This window comes from Desmodus rotundus, chromosome 6, assembly GCF_022682495.2.
Source record: "Desmodus rotundus isolate HL8 chromosome 6, HLdesRot8A.1, whole genome shotgun sequence".
NCBI classification, from domain to species: domain Eukaryota; kingdom Metazoa; phylum Chordata; class Mammalia; order Chiroptera; family Phyllostomidae; genus Desmodus; species Desmodus rotundus.
Genome location: NC_071392.1, coordinates 11,277,726 through 11,290,467, shown reverse-complemented (window position 1 = coordinate 11,290,467; position 12,742 = coordinate 11,277,726). Strand labels below are relative to the sequence as shown.

At 44.5% G+C, this 12,742-nt stretch overlaps 1 protein-coding gene across 2 annotated transcripts in view; it reads left to right on the top strand.

Annotated features, from left to right (window-relative positions):
* The first annotated feature begins 467 nt into the window (after positions 1-467).
* Positions 468-12,742, top strand: part of CREB5 (cAMP responsive element binding protein 5) — a 374,435-nt gene continuing 362,160 nt past the window's right edge. Inside the window, exons 1-2 of one of the 2 annotated variants that reach the window (XM_053927053.1) lie at positions 468-573; positions 1,042-1,234. The gene's annotated coding sequence lies outside the window, so the exon portion shown is untranslated. The remainder of the gene's footprint in view (positions 574-1,041; positions 1,235-12,742) is intronic. The other variant, XM_024562990.3, reaches the window with a different exon arrangement.

The following is a 12,742-nucleotide window of genomic DNA, read 5'->3' as shown; positions in this document are numbered from 1 at the left end:
GTCGCAGGCAGAAAGGAGCTGGACATCTGCTGGTGAGGGAAGAGTGGAGCGCCTTGGGTTTGTGTTCGCAGAAAGTCTTCCCGTACCCTTCAGGACCCCGATTGCCACCTCTCCCCCACCCCCATCCCAGCCCCTTTCAAACGCTTCCAGGCCCTCCTGGCAGGAGAGCCCCTCCTCCATGGTCCTGTCTGAAACCCTGAGGATTGTTTCCAAGCTGACTCACACCACTAATGTCAGGGAGCCGTGTCACACGGCGCTGGGCTCTGCAAGCTGTTGCTTGCGCTGTCGCTGCCACCGCCGCCTGCCAACACGCGCTCTCCAGCGGGTGCACCGGGGTCCGCTCTTGGGGCGGGGTCAGGGCGGGGCCGGGGCGGGGTCCGCCCCCTTGGCGCTCCGGCCCCGCCCCTCCTTCCCTCCCCCGCGGACCGCAATGATTTAGAAGTTCAGGAATCCCACGTGACGTCACCGGGGGGGTGATGTAATGCACTCTAAATAGAATGTATTGTAATCTTTGCTCAGTCCAACGTGGTCCCTTCACCCGGGCTCTGCTCTTGCCTTCTCCACACTTGTTTGGTAAGTTCCTAAAAATACGGCTGGGCCACTTCTGGGGCTTTTGCATTTAGCCACTTTTGTTGCACTTGCCGAGGGAGCCATCTCCCGAGCGTACTTGTTGGCAGGGGTTGGCTCTCGGCAGCCGCCGAGAGGTTACTTGGTCCAGTGGGCAGGTCACAGGGCAAGGAGTAGGGAAGATGCGATGCATTTTTTTTGGAGGGTGATCTATGTTTGTAAACACATTGGCGGACCAGAGGGAAGCAATGCTGGTGGACTGTGGAATTCTGCTGTGTCCTGAGGCCACCCTAGAGACCCCACGCCGCGTCCATCCCGGAGCGCGTCTCTGTGGCCGCCGCGCCGTGCGACTGGAGGGATGCTAACGTGGAGTGAGCGCTGTGTCCGCCCGGCGTGCGTGCGTGTGTGGGAGCGCGCGTGTGTTTCCCTGACACGGGGAACAGTTATGAATCGGGGGTGTGTGTTTGCCTCCAGAGACCTGGCAAGGTGCGGAACCCTCCAGAAGTGCGGTCAAGCGGTGGCAGCGGCGGCGGCAGCGGAGATGGCAAGCCAGGAACCTTCCCCCGAGTCCCCAACTTCCCCGTGATGCGGCGGACCCCCGGAGAAAGTTTGCAAACTTCCAGCGGGCGCGGCGAGGACGCCGGGTCACCTAGCGGTGGACAGGCGGGTGCGCGGGGGCTCACCCCCTCCGGGGTGCCGGGCCTGCTGCTGCCACCTCTCTCGCGGGGCTGCCCGCCGCAGCTGGTGGGCGCGCGCCCGAGGAGGGAACTTTGCCCCTGGAGGGCACTTGCCTTTGGCTCCAGGCGCGGAAGGCTCGAGAGTGGCGAGGCTCTGCTTGCGTTCGCTCCTCCAGCCGCCCCCTGCCTCCCTCCGTCCGGTGCTCGCTGGTATCATTACCTCTTCCCCGCCGCTGCCCCAAGTGACAGCTGCCGCTGAGGCGCGGTGGCAGTTCCTGGCGGTGGAACCTCTACGGCAGATTCTCCACGGAACCGCTTAAACTTTTCACGAAGTTCTTAGAGGGGCAAGACGTGCGAAGGAACCAAGGAGATGTTTTTCTCCCGGCGGCTGCATCCCGCTTTTTTTTTTTTTTTGCTATAAATTTGTTTGGGGGAAGGGGTTGTATGACTGCTAGATAAAAGTCCCAGACGATGGCCACCCCCTCCCCAACTTTCCCCGAACGTGTGCCGCCCACCACTTGATGCTCTTTCGAGGCCAGGAACCGGAGTGGGCTGCTTGTATGTTTTGTCAGAGTCCGCGGAGCGTGTTTGATTTTTATTTTTCCCTCCCTCTCTGACATGTGTCAAGGAATAAAGGCTGGATGCAGGCCCATTACGTCATTCTGCAGGCCAGTAAGTGTTTGATTAACAGCTTCAGATATTCAAGGGTTCGGGGGCTTAGAAATGCTGACAAAGCAACTCTGCTTTCCACCCCCAGCCCCCAACATACTTGTACAGTCTCCAGTTCTCTGGGCATCTTTATTGCCCTCTCCTCCAGGACCCCTCCTTCTCCACCCCCTCTCCCGCCCACACCGTTATCACTCCGGCCCCGCCTCCGCCTTTCACTGCTTTCCCTGGGGCGATCACTGTCCCTGGAGTGTGGGTAAGAGCTTCTGGTGTCGGAGCGCGGTACAGGATCGGCTCAGGCACAATCTGCCCTTTTCTATTATTTAAGCGAGGCACCAGCGAGCCCTCTTCTCCAGGGCGCAAAGTGCTCAGCCCTGACCGAAAAGGCATCTCAGGAAATGCTGAGAAACGTTGTGACAATACCGTGTCCCTGTGGTGACTTAGGAAAACAACACACCCGCTGCAAACAAAGTATTTAATTTGACAGAGCGCCTTTCTCCAACTGCTTAAGACAAGAGGGAAGGAGAAGAGAGGATGCTGACTAAATTAAATGTAGTCGCAAGGATCAAGAGTAAACGTTCCATTTCCAAAGTGAGGGAATGTGAGTCCTTGAACCCAAAGTACAGTATCCTGAATTGTCGTGTGTTACTTTCTTTCTCTTAGCCTTAAGTTTCTGTGCACAAGGAGGAAGTTTAATACTTAAGTTATTGAATCGAGTCAGAACTTCGAATCTGCCAGTTGAAATAAAAAACACTGCCTGTGACATGCATCGGGAATAAAAGAAAAACCTCTTGGGGGGGGGGGGGCGTGCAGCAGAAAGCAAATGAACGGCCAGCAGGGTTTTGGATGGAAGGGCAGATGATTTGGGTGCTCTCTGATTTGGAGTGGGTGAAAGCCAAACAAAGGAAAATTTATATTCTGAGTTGGGGCGGGGGGGATTTCTTGAAGGACACATGTTTGTTACAACCAGGTCTAGTGTCTTCACAGTGAAAGCCATGCTGTAGAAGAGGCGTTTGTGAAACTCCTGTCTGGGGTCTAATTGACCATCGTTCCCCGAGTTTGTGGCCATGTTTATTATTTATTCACATTTAGCTGTGAAATAGTAGAACCCACACGCAATCCATGGACATCTAAGATGTTAAACTTCTTGTTTGTGATGCACAGACCTAAAGGAACAAATGGCCCCGGGGTCGCTGACGCTGAAACGTGTGATTAATGATCAGTGATTTAGTGATCAGTGATTAGTGGTTTTATTCAAACTGTTACCTTTGACCAGAAGCACACATCAGAGGATTAACAGGCTCTTTAGATAAATGCTCATTAGTGGAAGGGGAAAGGCAAAGATAATAGGCAGGCACTCAGGGACAACTTTCGAAGAAAATCATTCCCGTCTTCAGAATAATAAGCTCTATTAACAGAAAGCCCTTTTAATTTAAAACTTGCTTTTATCTTGTAAATCAAAGTTAGATGTAAAAGTTTGTAGTGCCATTATAACCTAAATTTTCCCATATCCACTAGATGTGGATTATCTCCGTAGTGATATATTTTTTTTTATTTAAATAAACAATTGGACCTTTAGAGCAGCTGAGCCCTGACAAGTGAGTCCTTAACTCCCTGGGTTTGAAGGTGTCCCCCCTTCTAGAATGGAGAGTGCCGCTCGCTAACTAGATGGCGCACTGTTATTTGGTGTTCTGTGCTGTGCAGCTCAGGAGTCTAGGCGAGCAAGTAGCTGCTTGTGAGGTGTTCTTCAACAGTTGCAACAAAGTTGATTCTGTGTAGGGTTGGAGGCTAGACAGTTCTACAAGTTTTCAGTCACATTTTCCATGTCAGTTAAATCTAGGGAGTTTAAGGCTACTGGAAAAATTAGTCTCATTACTAAAAGAAACGTGGAGAACGAGGGAGGAAAGGAGGTACGAGAATCCAGGAGGTACCTCTGAGTTGCAGAAGTGATTGTAAAATACCAGACCTGTTCTTTTTTTTTTTACTAAGAGTTAGTTTCACAGTCTTGCAGTCTGAAATACTGAGGCAAATACTCAGATTCATTCTTTTCCTAATATTGCTGGTGTAAAGGAGGTTCCTAGAAAGAAAGGAAGGAAAAAAAACTTGATTTGGTGGCTGCAGGAAGCAACACGTTGCTGCCTTTATTCTACAGAGAATGGTAAGATGATGTTTATTATGCTTATTAAGCAGAAAGGGGACTTTGCAGTTGGTTAAATGAGGCCGATCTTGTATTTTCATAGACGAAATTCGGAAAATGGGTTTGTATTTTGCATTCAATTTTAATGTTGCTTTTGTCAGTTTCCTGGGACTCGGTAGCACTCCGTGTGGAAGGGGGTGTGCGTGCGCATGTGCGTGTGCGAATAAGACCTTTATTTCCTGGGTAAGATAATGTTTGTGAGCATGTTTACGTGTCAGGTAAGGATTCCCTTATTCCATGGGCTTTTATGAATCACTTCGATAAGTACTTAAGTTTTAAAAAAGAAGGAATTCTTTAAAAAGAAACCTAAAATTTAAAAATAAAATGAACAAAAAAACCCTTTTTCTACCTTCCAGCCTCAATGTGTGTTCCCCCTGAAGAAGGGTGCTGTCGATTGAATACCAGCTGTTACTTTAGTTCTAAAACTTAAAAAGAAAACAATGAAAGAACTCACCTGTGCCTCCCTGTAAATTTTCCCATTTTCCTTTGCTTGTAGCCTTTTAAACAGATCTATTATTTTAAAATCCTGACTGACTCATAGTGACTTTTATTTTTCAACTTTACTCACAGTAAACACATTTGTTCAGTTGATAGCATCTTCAAGCTGACTGTTTTTTAATGTAAATTGCTGATGCCCGTAAATTGCCTGTAAATCAGAAGTCAGTTGTGATCTCATATAGTTAATACAGGAGCAGATAGTCTATTAGAACATTCTCATCCAAAAAGTAGAAACTGTGCCTTTACTTCTACATCCCTGTGGTGTTGCAGCTTTTATTTGACTAGGTGCTTAAATGAATGGTAGTTTGTGGAGAGACTTTTCCTTTATAGCTTTTCAATGACCGTAAGTTGAAGATTTTCATGACAATTACTTGTCAGTTTCCCATACCTGCAGATTGAAAACCAATCAATTATCACGAACTTTCCATGACTAGCTGTACTGAGTCAAGTTCCTGGTCTCCCAATTTCTTACTATAATTTACCTTTTAGCAGTGATGTATCACCATCTTACCGTAATACTTCCTTAGCATTGGAATTTGCTTCTTATTCAGCTGCAAGTTATTTTGTGTATGTGGGAATGATGCTCTCTCGATGCTCCCCAAGATGTGAACTTTGTATTTGTATTTGTGGTTAGTTTTCTTCTGGTTGTGTTGTTAAATTAAAATTGGGGATTTGAGTGGGCTTATTATTTTTGTCATCTTTTTTCTTCTTCATTTCAAAGCATTGCTGTTAGGCACAAAATTAATGTGACCGTGAGGGTGTCTCCCATCTATATGCTTCCTTTGCATCTCACAAATTGGATTTCTACAGCAATTTAAGATCTTTTTTTAGAGGCAGCTTTCTTGGATGAAGATGGAACAATGATCTCAGTCAATTCATTATCTTGTCCAGTTTGACTACTAGCTGTATTATGGGAACCAACCAATGCTTTTATAAATTAGTGTTTAAAAATTTAAATCTGGGACTATTTCTGTAAATCCTATTTGAGAAAATTATACAATGGAGTCAGGTAATAAACTGGGGGGCAATAGCCTCGAATATTTAAGTGTGAGAAAGAAGCACTTTCAGATATGCTAAGTAGACTTAAAAGAACCTTTCTGTGTTGCTATTTGGAAACTAAGTAAGCTATCTATTTTGTAGCATTGCTTAAAAAAAAAGTCTGGCACTTTAAAAATGACATCATGTTTAATATTTTCACTAAAGAGTTTTGCATTTTATAATTAGGAAAAAATGGGCAATTAGTGTTTTTTTTGAGGATCCATTAGTATGGCATTGTTGGGAATCACAAATCACGAATTAAACTTGAGAGGGAGAGAGAGCACTTACAAATTTCTAGGTTATGAAAACGCCGTTCCAGAAACAAGAGCAAAAATTTGAAGCTCTATTGAGACTCTGGAACTTTCAAAATAAAACTTACAAAGTTTAGGATAAATTCCTGAATGTATCAGATGTTAGGTTGACATTTCCATATTTCTCTCCTCCAGGCTCACTCTGTTGACCAATTATCTTTTCTGAAAAATAGATCAGAATCCATTCAACACTTTAAAAATATGTATTTTTAGTTGCATCCTCCTATTTCCTCAAGGTTTACATTTCTAATCTCTACCCTAAAATTAGCAAGCATTGAAAACTGCCATGTTGGTGTTTGGCTTGAACTAATTTTAGAGAGTAAGAGTTCCTTTCGGCCCAGGGATTCTGAGGATAAGACAGAAAGGCTTGTAGCATATGTAGCACTGGAGACGGGGGAGGTCTTCTCACTCATAACCCAGCCTTTTCACACTGAAGAACAGGACATAAGGCCTGGTGGCATTCCCTGGCTCATCCAAGGCCCAGAGCTAAAGAGTGCCACACGGAGCCTGGACACCCAGTCTCTGCCTCGAGGTCGATCAGGTTTTCTTCCCAATGAGCTAGGCCACCAAAAATGTCCTTGTCACAAATGAAACACAACCCATGGCTTTGGATGCCTGCTGTTTTCAAGCCTTTGATCACTAACCTTTCAAAGACATTTTTTAAAATCAGATCTTTTGAATGAATGCCCTGACCATTTAAACTGCAGTTTCTATTCTGTTTATTCTTATATAGCTGTGATGTTAATTTTTCTAATATCGACCTCCTTATTTGAAGGTCATTCTTCTTCTTCACCATTAGAATTAGACATGCGCCATAAAACTACACCATCCAGGTTTCGTTTGAGACTAAAAAGCAGGCAGACCTAAAAATGGCCTAAAAGACCATCTCAGAAATAAGGCAGTAACTTTCTTTACTTCTTGTCTATTCTTTATCCCCTTTGAGGAAGAGATCCGAGAAATTATTTAAAGTTAAAATCAATAATGTTTCCTTTAGTTGAATAGAGCAACAAGTGTTTTCACTCTGGCAGATGTACTTTGGCCCAGGACCCATCTGTAACTTATTATCTTTCCAGGTTGGTGTATAGGAATGAGAGGGTTTAGAGGTGACTATTACTACATGAAGAGTGAGTTGAGTCTGGAAGTATGCTCTTTGTGGTTTGACTGGCAAAACTTGACTAATCATAGCTAATAGAAATCATGCATGCAACATAGGGGGCTCCAGAGCACCAGACATTTGATTTAAGGTGACATTTAAGTTATACAGTATTTAGGATGGGGAACGAGAATATCTCAATAGAAATCTTGAATTCATCTACTATATGTGTGGTTTGGCCTGACCTGTAGGTTTCCTTTCCAGCTCTTCGCATGAAGCCTTTATATCAGAATTCAGGTCTCTTTTATTCTTTTATTTTACCGAGGAGCCCTGTGTTGTATGATTTCTCAAATATAACGCATTTCAGCCAGTTTACGCAATTTGCTCTCTACTGGTTTCCCAATGGGGGGAAAACCACATGCAACAACAAACATTTTGGTTTCTATTTTTATTTTTTTTGAATTAGCTGGTTATTAGAAGTACATGTTATCTTCATTTGCCAGATCTGGTAGGATCATTCCACTTTATCAAAACAATATTTTCTTCTGTACGTCAGCCATGATGCTGTTTGGCTTCTGAGTGACCAGGTAGTAACCCATGCACCAGAGGGTAGAAGTATTGAGAGCAAAGTCCATTTCCACCAAGGTATCTAGGGATGGAGTGGGGTGTCATTATGAAAACCCCGATTTGCCTCACTATAATGACAATATTGTCCAGAAAGCCAGCCCTTCTGAGAGGAAAGACAATATTATAGGTTCAGACTTCCGAGTTCTGAGCAGAGCCTGCTTCTGTGCTGAAGGTGGCTCTTAGAATGCTGAGGGTCTCCAGGGCTACTTATTAAACTACAACCTGGTAACATATTCACAGGCTAGAACTTGACCATCTACCTCTTAAAAGCCTTAATGATCCTTTTCATCCATTCTCTACATTTTCTTTATGCTAATGTTTTTCTAGATTTATTTTTTAACATCCGTCCTCGGTATTCTGCTTTCATGAGTCACCCTACAATAACAAATCCCAAGTACGTGCACAGTGGAGAGGGGACAGAAATAGATTTTAACAGAAATAGATTTTAATATCAAATCCTAGAAGAAATAGCAAGACAAAAGAAAGAAAGGTTAAAATCTGATTGAGAGCCTCAGGGCTCTGCCATTCCTAGCTCTGCAGCAAAGTGGTCTATGGCAACAGGAGATGATGCCTAAGACCGGAAGAGGGAACCCCAGGGTGCTGCCCTGAACTCATATGCTTCCCTGCCTCACTTTCTTCATTTGTAATGAAAGAGTGTTGGTCTTGACCCACACCATGCAATAGTGGGAACCGCAAATGTGAGCTGCATATGAAATTTTGAATGATCTAGTAGCCACATTAAAAAGGTGGAAAAAAAAACCCCAGGTGAAGTTAATTTTAATAACATTTTATTTAACCCAACATATCTGAAATATTATCATTTCAGCATATAATCGATATAAAAATGTGGATGAGATACTTTGCAATTTTTTTGGTAATAAATCTTTGAAATCCGGTGTGCACTTTGCAATTACCACCTAATTTGGACTAGTCGCATTTCAAGTGCCCAGTGGCCACTTGTAGCTGTGGGCTGCGGTGTCGGGCAATGCAGGTCTGTGTTCTGTATCAGTGGTTCTCAATCCTGGCAGCCAGCTAGAACCACCTGTGGAGTTTATTACAAAAAATACTCTCTCTACCCCCTTGTGATTTCACTGGTTTAGGGTGGAACCCTAGGCCTCTATACTTTTTAAAAGCTCCAAAGTTGTTTCTGAAGTGCAGCCAGGGTTGAGAACTGCCATTCTAACGGATCTCTAAGGAATCTTCTACTCTAATATTCTGTGGTTCTATTTAAGGAAAGAATCTGTGTTGCATTCAGAGTTCAAGGTCAGCCAATGGTTGTTATAAGGTGTGCTACACACTACAAAACATTTAAGAAAATATAACCAATAAAAATTAAAATGTGCAGATTGACTAATTTAGAAGATATTTCTTTGTACCTCAGAGGAGCTCTGTTTTGTCTAAGTTTCAAATATGGATATTTTAAATGGTTTGTTTCCCCCCAGAATCCTCACTAGGCTTTGCTTTGCATGTAGCCTCTTAGAAACCCTCCGTTTGGAAATAGTCAAGATGGGCACATTTCAGTGCCCTTGCCAGTTCGCTTCTCTGCCCCAGACACCACTTGCCGTTAGCTGTTTGTGGAGGGAAAATCTTACTCCGTCCGAGACACCTGCATCCCCGTGTGTTTCTTTCCTCTAAGCTTTTAACGAGCTTTGTGTGATTGCACAGGCCAAACTTGCTTTTTGCTCATGTCATGGTGTTAGTTACCCCGGCCCTCCGCCCCCAGACTTAAAGTGTTTGTGCTGTCTGTCGCCCTTTAAAATATTAGGAGAATCAGTATTTCTCAATACACACCAGAGTGTTTTCCTTTAAATTTTTAAACAATGTACCAGTCTGTGCATTCCCTAAATGATGAAAAAGAACCCCCTCAGAAAAAAAAGAAAGAAAGAAGAAATAATGATTTCTAAACTCCTCACCCATCTTCTTTTGAAGTCCACCAACAGTATTGTTTGTGGAGGGGGGAGACCTTAGGGGGCCCTGTGACTCCCTGCTGCCCAGAGCCTCTGCGTTCTGGCTTTGGTGAGTCGCTTCACCCTGAACTTCCCTCCTTATCCCCACAGCAGTCTGTTTCCGAGTGCGCGTCTATCTGACCATGTGCTTCTAAACATGACAAAGTCATTTCTGGGGCAAAATCGCACGTTTCTTTACATGTTGTGAGATGACATTTGTGTTTTTCTGTCATGTCGTTCATTAGAAGAATTTAACCTCCATTTATTAGAACACAGCTTTAATTCCGTTTGATAGAGGGGGAAGCTGAGGGGTTGACTAGGCCAGCGAGGGGTAGTGTTCATTAATTAGGGGTTGGTCAGTGTGAGAGAAGAGCTCGCATTTGTTACCAGCACTACTCTGGGTGGCGTCCAGGGGAGGATTTCCTGTTGTGCACTTGTCTGTGACTTTATAAGTGACATTCTTTCTGATGCCTTTCCATGTATTATCCGCACTTAAATGGTTTCTCCGCTAATCATTCTTGGGTCCCAGCTTTAGGCTACATGTATGTGGATTGATTAACAAACACAGAACAGGTATATCAGCCTCTTAACAAGGGATCTGCTCTAAATGTTGCGGGGAGACAGCTGGTACAGACCTGTGTTTTGGTGACATCGAGGGAAACTTGCTCTCAGGCCGCTTTGTGACTGACTGACAGAGGACTTTGTGGAGTGACGATGACATTGAAGTTCTAAGTTGTTAACTCTTTTGAGGATTGAAAGTAAAGGGGTTTAGGTATTCACTCACTGAGCAAGATAGGTCCTGGCCCTAGCTCCTGAATTATCTTTAATGGGATACTTCAGCTCTTGTTATACCAATGCAGTGTCTTCACACTGGGCCGGGAGCCATCTGCTTTTGAATATTGGGTTTTTGTTTTCTCCTAATAATGATTAGGGTAGGACTTAGCCATTTTCAGTCTCTGTCCGCACCTCTGTGTCTTCAGTGGGTGAAATACGACCGTGATTAATAATGCAGCCTGTGACCAGTGCCAGGGAGGGATTGCTCTGGAGCCTCTTCTAAGCATTACACTGAAGTTAAAGCAATTTTAACATCCGCACATATATGTGGTCATGGTGGTTAAGCTTGTATATAAATAAAAACCTCGGCCAACGAGGACCAGAATGGTACTAGCATATATCCTTGTAAATGCGATGATCGGGTTTTGAGGGTGCCCATGTCTAGCATGTTCCTCCTTCGGAGCACATCTATTTGTCACACTGATTTAGATACACACAGTGTTGATTAAAAGATATCACTAGATGAAAAAAAATGAAACCACATTTAAGACACTCTTCTTTTCTAATAAGGCCTGTCTAAGCGCACACTGTTTACGATTTCATCTCCCAGCCTTGCAAAGCCAGATGACTAACAACCCCCATTCTTAGTACGGAGCGGGTGGACGTCATCACGGAGGGTGATGCACAGTGTTTTGGCAGCACGAAGCAGCGTGTAATTTGAAATTGTACTTTTTTTCTAAATACCCTTGCTAATCTCCAAACCATTCAAAACATTAAGAAAACAAAACAGCGGTGGCTGCCTAGTGGATGGAAGCAGCATAGACCGAGAAGCACCCTTTTTTTTTTCCACGGGCCTCAGAAGCACTCACAAAAATCAGGGAGAAAAAAATAACACATAATTACCTGACATGCCCTTTGGAAGGGACGTTTTTAAGACAGACAGGTTCACCATTTAAGCCAAGGTTGACTTTTTTAAGCCAGGAAGTGTTTTTGTTTTTTTCCAAAGCACAACAACTATAGCATCTTTAAAAGGAAGGCTATAAATGGATGCTTTATCTTTATTTAATATTTAGTCTGTATTTTGGGAAGTCTCGTTAGGACGCCTTGTATTCCTTTACACAGTTTTAGGTATTTAATGTTTGTTTTCAAAAAACAGGAGATTCTGGAGGTCGGCTGCATCACAGTGTAAACATACTTAACGCTACGTAACCATCCACTTAAACACCGTTAACGCGGTCAGTTTTATGGTAGGTGTATTTTAGCACATTTTTCAAAAGCAGGGATAAGGTTTGCTTGTAGGCCTTCCCCAGATGGAGAAATAGAATGTACAGACCACTTGTTCAAAGTTAGAGGTAGCAGCTTCCAGTGCCTTAGTGAAGGAGCAGAAACCTGAAGAGGACTTTTGGTCAGGCCTGTGCAGGGAGGTGGTGGGTGTGTGATATGATTCTAGCGTGTGGGACCATCCGGGGAAGACAGCCGCTGGGCACACAGCCCCCGTCAAACAGCTCTCTTATGGGGGCTGGCTTGGATGGCCACGTGTATAGAAAGCTGTTTCACTTAATGGGGAAAACGCATCATTCGACATCTCTGTTCATATTGACTGTCTCTCTCAGCACAAGGACGTGCTCAGCAAAGATCAATGAAAAAGCACAGCCCTGTAGTTTATCAAAGAGAATATAAACCCCACTTTCTTTCCCCTTCTCTCCCTCCTCTCTTCCTTCATCAGACCTTTATTGAGTACATATTATGTGCCAGGTACTAGGGGTACCTGATCAAAATCAGACTCAGTTCCTCTCCTCACAGAATGTACTGAATAAGTCACTGCAATGGAATGTTGTGGGAGGGTCACAGGGTGCAAGGGTGGAGGCAGAGAGCTCAGTTAGTGGGTTCGCGTGGTTGTCCAGGCGAGAGGTGACAGCATCGTTGGCTACAATGGTGCCAGATTCAAAAGCCATTTCAGAGATAGGATCACTATGACTGGGGGACTGATTAACTGGAAGATGAGGGAAAGGGAGGAGTTGCACTCATTCTAAGGGAAGAGGGAGCCAGGCAGGATGAGCCTGACCCAGCAAGGAAGCTTGGGTTGTCCTCTGTGGCGGTAGAGGAGGGGAAGGTTTCTGGTCCAGCGCCCCATAATCTTGCGTCTGAGTCCTTGGAAGAGAACAGAAGATAACTATGAACAGAAACTCAAAGAGCAACCATAACTACAAACCGTAGTGCAGTCATTGTATTGCAAGGCAGTGCCGTTTGGGTAATTCCCGTCAGAGGGTAGACCCTCCAGGGAGACAGGCACACACCCACCAAGACAACCGCAGCTCCAGCACTGGGGGATTCAGGGCATGGCCAGG